The 13,782-nt window shown below is 44.3% G+C and overlaps 1 protein-coding gene across 1 annotated transcript in view; it reads left to right on the top strand.

The window, feature by feature from the left end:
- Window positions 1-6,771: 6,771 nt before the first annotated feature.
- The window catches only part of LOC135899951 (acetylcholinesterase-like), a 31,860-nt gene continuing 24,849 nt past the window's right edge, over window positions 6,772-13,782 (top strand). Inside the window, exon 1 of the mRNA XM_065429336.2 lies at window positions 6,772-7,039. The gene's annotated coding sequence lies outside the window, so the exon portion shown is untranslated. The remainder of the gene's footprint in view (window positions 7,040-13,782) is intronic.

The raw sequence follows: 13,782 nt of genomic DNA on the forward strand, positions 1-13,782 counted from the left end.
GCAGGTGCGAGCTTCCTGTGTGATTTGAAAGCAATATGCACTCAACAACTGCTCGTGAACTGCGGCGCTGCGTGCCTTAACGCCGTGCCCCTTCTTGTTCTTCCCTACCCTCTCGTGCCGTAGAATATTGCAGCAGATGCAAAAAAATATTTGTTGATAAAATATAGTTTTTCTAGACCAAAAATTCTGATTTCATTTTAATTTAGAAACACAAAATTAGATAGGGAGGAAAGCATTAGAGAGCAACGAGTTTCTAAAGACATCCACTGAATTCGAATCCACTATACGGAACGTAATTGTTAGAAACGAGGCACACTGACCACTCGACTGAGACAAATGAACCAATTTTTTTGTATTGCGATAGCAATTAGTCCAGTCCAGGCACATTTCTGCCATTTCTGGCGTCGCCGTTGCGTCGCTGTGGTCGTCGTCGTCAACCTTGAGGTTCCGTATGAGTGAAAGCCTGTGAGGGTGAGCCGGCGAACGCGGTGCAATCTCGCGTGTGCGAGCGGGGCACGCGGCCAGGATAGCATGCCCTCTCCTGTCGTGCGCGAGGCAGGGGCGTCAGGTGAGGGAGGAGGGGCGTTCTTCTCCGGTGACTGCCAGGGGCCAGGGAGTCTCGATGTCCTCCTTGCCAGCAGCTCCGCACAGAATGGAGGCAACCGCGGCGTCTACTACGGCATCGGCCACGCAAATCGCGGGCGTCATAGCAGACGCCTTTGGAGGAAGCCGTAGGGACGCGTTGCCGGCACTCGTGTGCCTTGAAAGAGATCTACGACATGGCCAAAGTGCGCGCCCACGCGTGCCTCATCTTCAAAGCGATCTGCAATGTTTCAGAGAGAGAGAGAAAACTAGGGTAGGAAAGGCAGGGAGGTCAACCAGAACAGCATCCGGTTTGCTACCCTACACTGCGAGTGGGGCTGGGAGTGCGCGTAGTGCCGGTAGCCTCGTATGCGCTGTGCTTTTTACGTGTCTTTCGCGTTGTAGCGAGAGATGCATGAAGGTCAATTCACTTGCTGCTGACGCGATTCCTCACTCCAGAATTTTGACAGCGAGTATCCGCGCTTTTCGAGCTAGATGTGTTCATGTTTACCTGTGCGCGCGTGACACCGTGCTGTATAATTAAGTTAAAACACGTTGGCGTGCTGGTTGGTTTGAATGCATGATAGAGTGTGTAAGCACGACTGAACAAGGACGTAGAAAGAAGCAGACACACAAAGACAGCGCCATCTCTCTGGGCATGTTTCTTTCTGCGTACTCGTTGAGTCACACGTACATATTCTATCATTGTTAATTTAGTTAGTAAGCGAATGTTTACAAGTTTATTCTGCTGATAAATCTACTATCGTTACTTCCTACAGGTATCTACTAATTTGCTATGCCAATCGGTGCTTCGCCTTTCGGGCGGAACTGCGAATGTTTCTTTTTTTTTAGCTTGCCAAGATGGCTTTTATCAGCGGGGTTTTTTTTTTCCTTTCTTTCTTCTTTTTTCGCAGTAAACTCTGCAATATAAGTCACCGGTAAATGCACGAACAATTGGCTACGTACTGGTTGATGACAAACTTGACGTGCCTTTTGACCTTGTTACGCTCTTGGGCCTTCATACCATAAGAGGGGTCCTTATGTGTCGGGCAACAATGTATGTTGGACGCGAGTTTTGTGCGCGATCATTTTCAGTAGTCTTTGTCTCCATTTGTAGAATGGTAAAGAAAGGAAGGAAAAAGTGGAGAAGGAAGGCAGGGAGGTTAACCAGTTTTGGTTAACCGGTTTGCTACCCTACACATGGGAGCGGGATGGGGCGATGAAAGATGCGGAGAAGGGATAAAATGTGGAAGGGTAATGGTGCGCACGCCAAAATATTACGTACTATATTTTACGGAAGTGCGTGGCAATAAGAGCTTACTGAATAATTTTACAGTTACCGGAGGCGTTAGGTTACGCATACATGTTAGAACAGCATGGAAAGAGAAGGTTCTTTAGAAATTAGCACTGTTTTTAAAGAGCCACGAGAGATGTCTGTAGGGACGCTGGTCCGATGGCATAAGCAGCATGTATAAGTTTCCAGGACATTAAAATTCAACTAGAGTGTCATTTCAGACGCGTTTTAAATCTTAACATCGAACAATAAAACATGCATTACGCGCGAAGAATGCGGAAGCACCGCGGTCGAAATAACAGCGTTAATTCGCAGCTTATTTACCGGAATTACGTGCCAGAAGTGCCACATTGTAATAGGGTGTTGGCAGTCATTTGTTGTATCATGCTAAGAATGGGCTCCAACTCGTCACAAATAACATCTTTATAATCGTAATACTTGAATATTTATTTACGAGATAGTGTGCCCGAGAACGCCGCGTAGTTGGCAACGAAATCGAAAACTTTATGAAGTTTCATTGTTGACTACAAATCGGTGAATAAAGTGTACCCGTGGTTCACGTTGTTGGCCGATAAGACGTGCTAAACTAGGCTGATTGACTGTTTCACAAAAAAAAAACTAGAAAAATTTCTAGTAGCCGCTTTTAACATTGTGTATAGCGACTGTCGCAAAACGTGCCTGATTATTTTTAGGGTTTTTTTCGCATATTACAAGCAACGTAACGTGATTTATTCGCAAAAAAAACAACCACTATTCACAATGTACCCAAATCTATGATTGCTACACAAAAAAAAAAAATTCTTCGAAGAAGGAAAGGCACACGTTAGTCATACAATATATACCTTTTTACGTGTATTCAAAGGACTGACCATGTTGTATTCCTCCTCCCCCCTTTGAACAGACAGTACTGGATGTAGTCCTTTTGCCTAGTGCGAGTGAAAACTGCCACAGCCAAGCAGCTATCATAAAAGCGTAATGAATTTCAGTGTGAATACTTGCGCACAACACTTCGTAGCTCAGCTGTAATTGTCATCATAGTAATTTTTTGCTTGCCGTAGTTTGCACGACAGCGTGGTGGCAATCTATTCTCCTTCACTGTAATTGATCTCAATGCTCGACAACGTTTCACTGGTTTTAATTCTGCTAAATACAATATAAGGTTCGATACTGATAGAGACGAAACCTTCACAGGACCAAGAAATTGACATTCAAGCAAAAAAATCAATGTGAAAGATTAGGTATATAACCAAGAGGTGTCGTACGCGTAATATTTTAAAACCGTTCTATATTAATAATTCAATCAAGTCATTACGTCATTCTAAAGTGCATAAGTTGCTATCATCCGTTAACAAATTCATGTCTGGGTACACAAGACCACGCATATAAAAACTTTTTCCTGTCATTTCCCAACTGGTACTTCAACAGTGACTGCCTGTGTGTTTCGCCGTACTCGCATGCAACGCTTGCGTTTTAATGCGTTTAAAGCGAAGCTTTCTTTGCCTCTTCCTTCGACTTTTCCAATGCTGCTGCGGCTGCTGCTGTCCGTCACGCCGCTATCGTGGTCGAGACGGGGCCATGTCACAAAAACGTAAAAGGCATGCGCTATTGGTGTTTAGTTTCATAACATTTGGTTATGAGCTCTCATTCTCAAGATTGCCAGGAATAACTTTGTAAAGAACGTAAGGCAAGTTCTGCGCCACGTGGAGGGCCCACGCGGTTGTGGTTCAGAATGATTGTTCGCCAAGCGACGCCCACGGCGTCGACACCGCATTTTCTGCGACACGTTAACGCTATCGCGTTAGTACATGACAAGAGTGTGGCATGAAGACGACCCACATGGACGACCAGAGAAGCTCGTGTCAATATTTATGACGCTTCGCATATGCACATTGCCCTCTGGACGCCTGACTAGGCATGACCAAGGAGGATATATAAAAATGCTGCGCAGGAGTGGCCGCGCCTGTCTCCGTGCTCACCCGCAACAACAGCGACAGTAGAGGGAGGAGGCGGGGAGAATTTTAGCGAGGGGATAGAGAGAGAGGAGAGGCAGTTTTGTGAGCTACAACGCTACAACCCAGAATGACGCCGAAGCGCGCACTTAGTGCCGACAAGACGAAGGCTCGCATAAAACGTCGAACGGAGCAAGAACAACAAACACAAGCGGAGCAGGCAAGGTAACATTTCACATCCTGTCACGACTGTCGTAGGCCGTCATTATATTACCGCCAAATAACGACAATGAACGCAAACAGCAGACAAAGCTTCGCCCACATCAATTCCCACAGTGCGTTAGGTCCACATTTTCTTTTTTTATTAGTTACCAAGTTCGATAACAAATGAGACAGTTTTTGTGAACAAAATTGGCATGCGCCTTCCGAAAACACGTATGCATCCTTGCGTTTTCAGAGGTCATACACGAGGCGCACGAGGAACAAGGAGATCCGCACGCGGTCGATGGCCATGTCGGCGTCCCTGTGTGCGCCCTTGTGCACGCGTACGGCGACACAGGGCATCAAAATCTCCTTCTTTTTGCGCGCTGTCAAGGTTGCATACGTACGCAAAGCGATAAACACGCGTTTCTTGCAGCCCTTGGAGCCGAGAACGCATGCTCATGCTGCGCATGCTCATGTCTGCATTGCTACATCACGCTTTATATTTTGTTATCCATGCCGTAACGTACTACGCGATGAAGTTTCTTTGACATGCTGCAATATAGCTCTATCTAGCTAACGGGGGTAAGCTTGGATAAATGTTAGGACCCGACTGGTATAGTTGTTACCTTCTATGATTGTTCTCTGAGATACTACATATTCAGAGTCCTTCGTCTTCGGTATTCACGTTATATTATTTTGGGGGTAAAAATCGGGTGTTATTTTTGAAGAGGAAAGGCGGGGAGAAATCGGTATGTTTTGTTGTCTGGCAGCACTACGATCACAATTTTTCTGGTAACTTTTACAAGCAATTGACACAAGCAATGGTTACCTTTCGGACAGAAACCTTCTATTTAATCAAGCAAAATCACAGACAAGAACACGTAATAGCAAAAACAAGACAGCTGCTCAAAAAGTATGGGACAAACTCAGCTCTGCAAATCTTTGATGTCAAGCAATATTACTAAATTTAAAGGAAACTGGACTAAAAAAAAAACAAATTGTGACAGGTTTGTTGATCTCTTCTTTACTTTGTTCTCTGCCCTATGCTAACAGAAAGAGAATGCAAGGAGTAATGTACACAGGTATGCTTCACAGGAAATGTCGTAGTTTTCTTTTTTATCTGACAAGCTCTTCTTAACAAACGCTATCAAATGCATTGGAAGCACTTGTGATCCCACCCTATAGGCCTGTCGGGCATTTCGTTCTTGTGAGTTGTCCAGGTTTACTGGATACAAATATACGCTCTTGCAAGGAAATTAACTGAATACCGACTAGACGAATTAGTCGCACTTCTCTAAACGTAACGTAGTTGGGTAAACATGCTATCATCGTAACAGCTATTGTTAGCAATGCAGAGCAACGTCATCGCTGCGTTATAGTGCGTTTCCGCGGTTTACATATATACAACCTACAGGAAATGTGATGCAATACGCCATTCTCGTATTTATGTAAACGCGGCTATTAAAAATGACAACGTGCTTTCGTTCCCTTAACGCCGGTCTTCGTTTGAGTCTTTACACATAACATATCCATGTTATACTAATCTGAATAATTTGAAATTGAACTTGACCACTCGATCACGAAAAGGGGGCATTTATTATTATCGTTTATGGAAGGCTAAACTTAGGGGGGAAATCCGATTTCCATAAAACTTGTTGGGTGCGCTAAAATCGAAAATAATTCAATTTTACCCGAGAATGAAGAACCCTATATACATGGTGTCCCAGCTAACTTTAGCCAGAGTTTAAAAATATGCAAATGCCACGTAGCTGGACGGAAGCAAGGTAATGTTGTTTGCCGTCGCTTGGAGATACCTATTTTTTTTCATTCCGCCTAATTAGATAATGTCTTAATTAATTAATTAACTTCTCAAATATAATAATTAGATGAAAAGTGTCAATGAGAAAGTTGTAGAGCGACATGAAAAGTTTCCGATACAGTTTTCTGTCGCTCAATACGTGCTAGATAAACGTGCTTTACCAAGCGTGAAAGAAGCTGGCGAATACACGCAACGTGCCTCGAGTGGTCAGTCGCGCAGCAATTTTGCGTGCATTTGCTGGCTTCTTTCACGCTCGGAAAAACACCTACATCTAGCACGTGTCGAGCAACAAAAAGCTGCATCGAGAATTGGCGATGTGGCCTACAATTTTCTCATTGACACTTTTCATCTAATTATAATATTTGAGAAGTTCATTAATTAATTAGGACTTATTATCTAATTAGGCAGAATGAAACAAATATTTTATGGAGCTTCAAGCGGCGGCAAACAACATCACCTTGGTTCTGTCCACCTACGTGGTACTCGCACATATTTTAACTCTGGCTAAAGTTAGCTGCGACACCCTGTACGTTTAGATATTTAGGTTGTGTGCATGTGCCTGCTTGCGTGCGTGCGAACGCGTTCGCTTATATGTGTTCCATCGGCGCTTCTCGATTTATTTTCAAGCGAAGCTTGTCTTGGCTCACAAGTTTCGGTGGCGTTGTGATCACGCAAAACCCCAGTTGCTCCCAGAGCAGGGCAGCTGCGGGGAGGGGCGGTTTGATGAGTTGACAGCTGCGCCGGCGTCGGAGCGTAAGTGATTAGCAAGGATTTCAGCTGCACAGGCGCGCGCTCGCGCCACGCACGCAACCAATCAGAGCCGTTTCGCTTCCGCCGGGGAGGGAAATGACAGGAAAGGGTGTCACGCGCGCGTCGCCGGCTTCATTTCCGTTAAGTTCATTCTCAGAAGACGTATGGGATGGCTATGCGTTCTGCGTTCCCTCGAGGAACTGGCAGCCTTCGACGAACGGTGGTTGAGAACTCGCCGGAAAGGGCTCGCCATCGGCACGTCGATCCAGCCGTTAGAGCCGCCCGAGCCCAGGCAATCCGACAGTTACGAGAATATCCCGAGCTAAGGGAGCGGGCGGCTGAAGCAATCCGGCAGCGTTACCTGTGGGTTGCTTAACCGTGACGAAGGTCAGGTGCACGCAGGACAAGCTTCGCTTATCCCCATTTTCCGGAAGGGGAAGGGTTGGTAATTTTTTGTTGCTTTTCTTCGCATGTTAACGTGCCTTTTCGCTGTTCCCGTACCGTCTACTTGTACTAGTTTACAGCCCTAGAAGTGTACTTATTGTTTTGAATGATCCACCTGACAGTCCTCCACAGTCCTCCACAGCGGGTATCATACATGGGTTTCTTCGCTTACGTTTATATAACAACAGCGTCAGTAACGCAAACACGGAACTTAGCACAATGGGTGCCAGCTATAAACGACGACGTCATTGTCATCGGAACGTCGTATTGTCTACGTTCGGACTTTATGTCGAGATGCGCGAACTTTGAAAACCTTGTGGAGCGAGTCGTATGGACATAGCAGAGTATAATCTTGGTCAAGTTGGTGCATAGCTTTAACGAAACGACATGGGTGCGATTTCAGCAATACACTGTGCTTCAACAGAGCAACAATTTCCAAATTTGTGTAATAGATATGTCGCTTTCTGGGCGTCGTGTAGCATATAAATATTGCAATACATTTTGCCCATCTGCTCATTTTTCCCGCTAGATCACCGCATGGCGAACCGTGACCTACACTGCAGCTGAGCAATATTCTAGTGTTCTAATTTGTGCGACGACATGAGCAGTGAATCAGATCACTGTTGTTGATCCTTCGATTAAGTAATGAGTATCACTTCATGAATATAGCTCACGTCTTTATTTCATAGTGGGAAATGGTGTGAGTGATGAATCTGCGCGGCACTGTGTGAAAGAACTTGGTGAGAATTTGTTTTCTGGCAGCTATGTACGTCAGAATGTTCGTATGAGACAGCTGTGCTCAACTCCGATGCATCGTCTTGTACCGCATACGTTATCTATAAACCTCGCTCCTCGGACAAGTATTTGGTTACTAATAAAAATTCGCTAACCAATTGTTGCGCGTTCAAGCGAGGTTTCCATTATCCGCAATTGATTTCTCGTGGGACGTAGTGCGATTGCCCACACATTTCAGAACAGCGGTCTGCCGGCCTACAGGGAAATTGCAACGATGGCGCTTAAGCGATCCTCAGGAAACTTTTTCTTTAATTTTTACATCGTCAAGAAGAGCCAGAATAGCGTCCAAGGTTGATAATTCTGAGGCCTCACGTGCCAAAACCACGATCTGATAATTAGGCATGCCGTAGCGGGACACCGCGGATTAGGTTTGTCCACCCGGGGGACATTAACGCGCACCTAAATCTAAGCGTACGATCGTATTTGCACCCCGCCCCCATTGGAAAGCGCCCGCAGCTGCCGAGATTTATCCCACGACCTTGATCTCAGCAGCTCAACGCCGTAGCCGCCGAACTACCGTGGCGGGCAGCGCCCAAGGTTCAGATACCGCACGGTTTCCAAGAGTCGATGTGTGCAAAATGAAGACAACGGGCGTGCCGCGCATTGATTTAGGCGCTTTTCAGGGGAATTGCTCGCAAAGTGCGCTGCGCCTATGTTAAGCGCAGGTGGTATGTCGCCACTTCGGCACTGACACGTTCGAGTACGCAAAACGAAAGAAAGCAAAGCCAGATCATGCGTTCATTGACTTGTTCGATCAGCGTTCGTGATAAGTATTCCTGTTCACTTACGCACGAGGTGAAGCGCATGTCCTCTTTATGGTTGGGGGAGCAGGAATTAAGCTACGTGCTTGGGGCCTATGCCTACCATTTATTACGGGGAGGGACTTTGCGCCAATGGCTGGGTTAGTGACGCGGACAGACATCAAGTGAACTCCCCGTGGCGGAGTTATCACCTTGAGTCCTTTTATCAATGACTTATTCTGAACGCCACATCCACAAATGGCTACCTATGTCGCCTTGGACGGATGACAAATTCGCACTGTGATAGCTGTGGTGTGTTATAAACGCACAATCGAATTTTCTTGAAAATGGCTGTGAAAGAGGCTAGTTGGTGACTGTTCGTACTTTCTTCGTGCGCTATGTAGTTTGAAAAGACTGGAACCGAAAATAACAGACAGGTAGGTGGAGTCCAAACTTCAACCGGATTATTAATGCGCGATCACGTAAAAATGTAGTACATAGGGTAAAAATGAGATTGAAGAGCGTGAAAACAAAACATGAAGAAGAAACAAAAAAGAAATGTGGACACATGACGATCGCTGATGCTCGCACGAGCCAGTTCGACAGGCTCTAGGTTTCATGAATGTATAGGCTTAGTTTCCTTAGATTTCATTCTTTACCAAATAAATGCCAGCTTCGTTTAGCTATACAGATGGCAATTACAGATGTAAAAATTGAAATTTCTTTGGTTCATAATGAGCCATAAATCCTGCGATCTGTCGGATCGGATCACGTAAGTATGGCGCATCGGCGGGAGCACGCGCGCTCGCGCCATCATTCTTTACGCCAGAGACGCAGGAATAAAGCGGGCAAATTTATAGCGTTTAGTTAACCGCCTCACTAAAGCTTCTCTTCGCACAGATTCCAAGATGCGCGTTGGATGTGCATAATGCTTAATTTGCCTTTTCGCACGTTTACTTCAATCTCATCCTTGCCCTATATATATATGTACGCGACCGGACACTAATAAATCAGTTGAAGTTTCCGCGCCATCCGCCAGGCCGTTCTTCTCTCTATCAGTCGTTTAGTGCTAGGGCAAGAGGCAAGTATGATCATTTTGGTGGAATGTTCAGATTACAGAGACCAGAGAACTTCTTATTTCATTTGAATGGGCTCTTCGTCCCAAGAACCACTAAATCTAATTAATTACTTAGTATATGGGGTTTTACGTGAACAAACCACGATCTGATTACGAGGCATGCCGTAGTTTAGGTCTCCGCAATAATTTAGACCACCTCGGGTTCTTTAACGTGCACCTAAATGTAAGTACACGGATGTTCTCGCATTTCGCCCACATCGAAATCCGCCCGCCGTGGCCAGGATTCGGTCCCGCTATCTCCTGCTTAGCATTCCAATGCAATAGCCACTAAGCAACCACGCCGGGTGCTAGATCCAAGTAATAAAACTATATCCTACGCCTTCTTCAAAGCAACGTGAAGCTTTGAAATTAATTTTCATATTCCTTGAAGACATTCGCTAAATTGACAAGATATGGCCAGTTGACATCAGCACCATCACCTTTGCCTCACCGGTGCACACAATGATCAATTTCTTTTTTCCTGTCGCACATGCCTTTTCTCTCCCCGATCTTCTCTATGCAGAGTAGCATATGCTCTGGCGTAATTCCCCGCATTTCAATAGAGAGCTTCCTCTCTTTCTTTCTTTTTGCTTTGTCATTCTACTTATTATTATTATTATTATTATTATTATTATTATTATTATTATTATTATTATTATTATTATTATTATTATTATTATTATTATTATTATTATTGACCTATATGCGCAAGCATATAGGTCAATCGTGGAATCGTGGTCAATCGTTTAAACGAGGAAGGTTCTTTCGTCCGATCGACTATATGTAGGAGTGGATATCCAAGCCCTCGCGAAATGTTTTGCTGCCACTTGCTCAACCTTACACTATAATGCTTCAGATTTCAACTCTGGCGTTAGTCAGTATATATAGCGGAAGACGTTTCCTACATCTATTGCTGCGCTGTTAGAGAAAAAGCTCATTAACGAATTACTTAAGCGCTTAAAGCCTTTACTCTCCTGCGGCCCTTTGGTGTCCCTTCCGCAGTACTAAAAGCCGACGGCTGCATATTCACCCCAGTATAAGCATCTATATTCAGGTAACTCTTTGAATACTTCCAGCTTCCCTCACATGTAGAAAATTTGTCATGTTTTTCTTGTTTTCAAGACTGGCTGCAAACCATATGTCTCGGATTATCACCCGATTTCTCTTCTCTGTGGCGCGTCTAAGATTTTTCAGCTTGCTCTTCAAAACATATTGCCTTTTAGTGTGACCTCAGCAAAGCATTGGATGTAGTCGCCACTCAGTGCTCCTGATTAAGCTTACTCACTTTATTGTTAACTCGTTAATCGTAAATCTCTTGCACAGTTATCTCCTTGATAGATCATGTTATATTATCGTCAAAGGCCAAACGTCTTCTTTTTACATGGCAATTAGCGGCGTCCCTCAGCGATCAGTATTAGAACCACTTCTTCTTTTTAATTTTTATTAATGCCATTGCTTCCGATATTTGGAATTTTTCTTTTCTTCTATATGCCGATGACATCAAGATTTGTAAGAAAAATGCCCACTTTTGATCACTGTCGCACCCCACAGTCTGACATGTTTTCTTTTTCTAAATGGTGGAATGATAATAACGTCACCTTGAATGCTACTAAAAGTGAAGTCTTGACTTTCACACGCAAAACAGCAAGCATTCTGTACCGTTGTGTAAGGTCTATGAGTTCGATGATCTCAGTGTACTTTTTGGTGCAACCTCACACTTTTCTGCGCACACAAAACGCGTTGCAGTACGGTATATGCGCTCTCTTGGCTCTGTTTGCAGACTATCGAGGTAATTGAATTCTGCTGCACCATTCCGCATGTTGTAAACAACGACCGGTCTTCCTCATCTCGAATATGCGTCGGTCGCCTGGAATGTCATTTCTAGATCCACCAGTGACATTATAGATCCGGCCCAGAAGATGTTTCTAAGCATATGTCATCGCTGTTTTGCTAACACGGACACTGGACCTTGTTCCAGCACTGTTGGATTATTGTAACTGTGCTTACTTTGCTACCGATGTAATCGCGCTGACTTTCTGTTTCTTTTCAAACTCTTTCATAGTGTCCTAACCTGCCCTGAACTCTTCAGCTATATCATGTTTCGTATTCCTAGCAAGATCACCAGAGAAATTAGGCCTTTCCATGTTCCTGCTTGTCATCAATAACACTCGACCGTCCACAGAATACAGTATCTTTATAACGCTTATTTTCAAGATCTTCATATTATTCATAACACGCTATCATTGTTATTTTCCAAGCTTTGCATTGTGGTGTCATAGTTTCACACAGCCTTCCACTGCCCTTCTCCTCCTTTTTATTTTTGCATTCACCTTGCGCCTTGTTGTATGTATACCCTTCTTTTCAAAAATGTTTTTGTTGTTTTTTTACTTATATTCATCTGCAGTTATTTTCTAATTTATGCATGTGTCAGCATTATGACCTTATTGTTGTTCCTGGACACGATCAATAGTTTGTTTGTTTATTTATTTATGTATTTATTTATTTTTATTTATATATCTTTTTTCATTATATAAATGAAGTAACTGAGGTACTCTCTGCGCCAATAACTCCACAGCCGCCATTATTTTACCAGCGACTTCGTTCCTGTGCGTGTCGCCGGACTCTTAGGTGCAACACTAAACCAGGAGCACAAGCTCACATCGTACCCGGGACACATCGCAGCCACAGGCAGCGGCAGAGCGCACAGTGCAGTGCAACTCACCGAGCAGCTGTCCCCCGTATTCCGAACCCAGGCACCACACCCGCCCCGGAATGTTCTAGAACACAAGCGTCGAGAAAGAAAACTCTACTGCCCGCCACACCTTCAGCTAAATATGTAAGGGAAGTGTATGATATGCGCCGCCTGCAGACAAATATATAACCGGGCCTGCGGTTAAATCATGCCATCCACCCCACCGCAAACGGGGCCACTTGACCGTGGTGCGGAGGCCAGCCAACTCTCGGCCGCATTCCGAGGGAATGCGATCTCAGGCAAATCAAAATCAATACGCCTCACATTCCATTGGAGAAAAAAAAATCAGAACGGAGATTTGGGACACCTGGTTCGGCAGCGAAGAAAAAGAGGCCGAAGTGGCATTCCTCGACCAAGCATGGTGGGCTGCTGAGGCCAGTAGAGCACTGGATTAGGGCCCCTACGCACCTTTTTCCCCAACATTTTCCTTCTGCAATTAATGATGTTCAATTAAATTCCTCATGTATAAAAAAGACGAAGCAGACCTTCCCTTTGCATCATTATCATTTATGTTCTCTTTTCTTCTATACAATATATGCGTATGCTGTAAACATAGAAATGGGCGATTCCCTTTCTTTACAGAGACGTGTTCGCGCTTTTCTGTTGAATATGTGGTCCATGCCCTGCAATGTACCGAGCCCTGGACAGGGGATAACAAACAGGAAAACGGGCAGCGAAGAAAGCATGAAAACATGCCATTAAACGGACCCTGAAAACGCTTTTCTACCTAATCGTAGAATGACCTTACTATTAAATGTGTGCGAATATTCGAAATTTTTCAATAACGACTCGAATAGTGTCCTACTCGATTTGGTTTTCGAATCAGATAATGACCATTTGTAAATACAAATATTTCGCGAATACTTTTCAAATATTTCAGAATGTCAACTGCGCCCAATTAAACATTACATTTTTGCAAAATTACTGTAAATTTTTACCCCCGTAGGCACAGTGCAAACATAAAACATGAGAACCTGCGTAGTAGAGCAGGCTACGTTGCTTAGGTAGCCATACCTTAGAGACTACACAGCGATCATCCGAGCTTCTTGGGGAGTCCTGTGCATGCGAAGAAAGAAGTTGTTTAATGCTAGTTTTCTATTCGTGCTTTTAGCAAACAGCGCTACATCACTTACTATGTAGTGACACAACCTTGGTAACCTTCAGGAATACCAGGATGTGAACATCGCTTTATATTAATCGGTATAACGGATATTCATTATTCGAAAACTGTTCGAAAACTATCCAATATGAGATTCGATCCGATTCGTATCTGGCACTATTCGATTCGTATTCGATTCAGTCTCAACCATCACTATTTGCACACCCCTACTCACTA

The sequence above is a fragment of the Dermacentor albipictus genome, chromosome 4 (assembly GCF_038994185.2).
Source record: "Dermacentor albipictus isolate Rhodes 1998 colony chromosome 4, USDA_Dalb.pri_finalv2, whole genome shotgun sequence".
Classification (NCBI taxonomy): Eukaryota; Metazoa; Arthropoda; class Arachnida; order Ixodida; family Ixodidae; genus Dermacentor; species Dermacentor albipictus.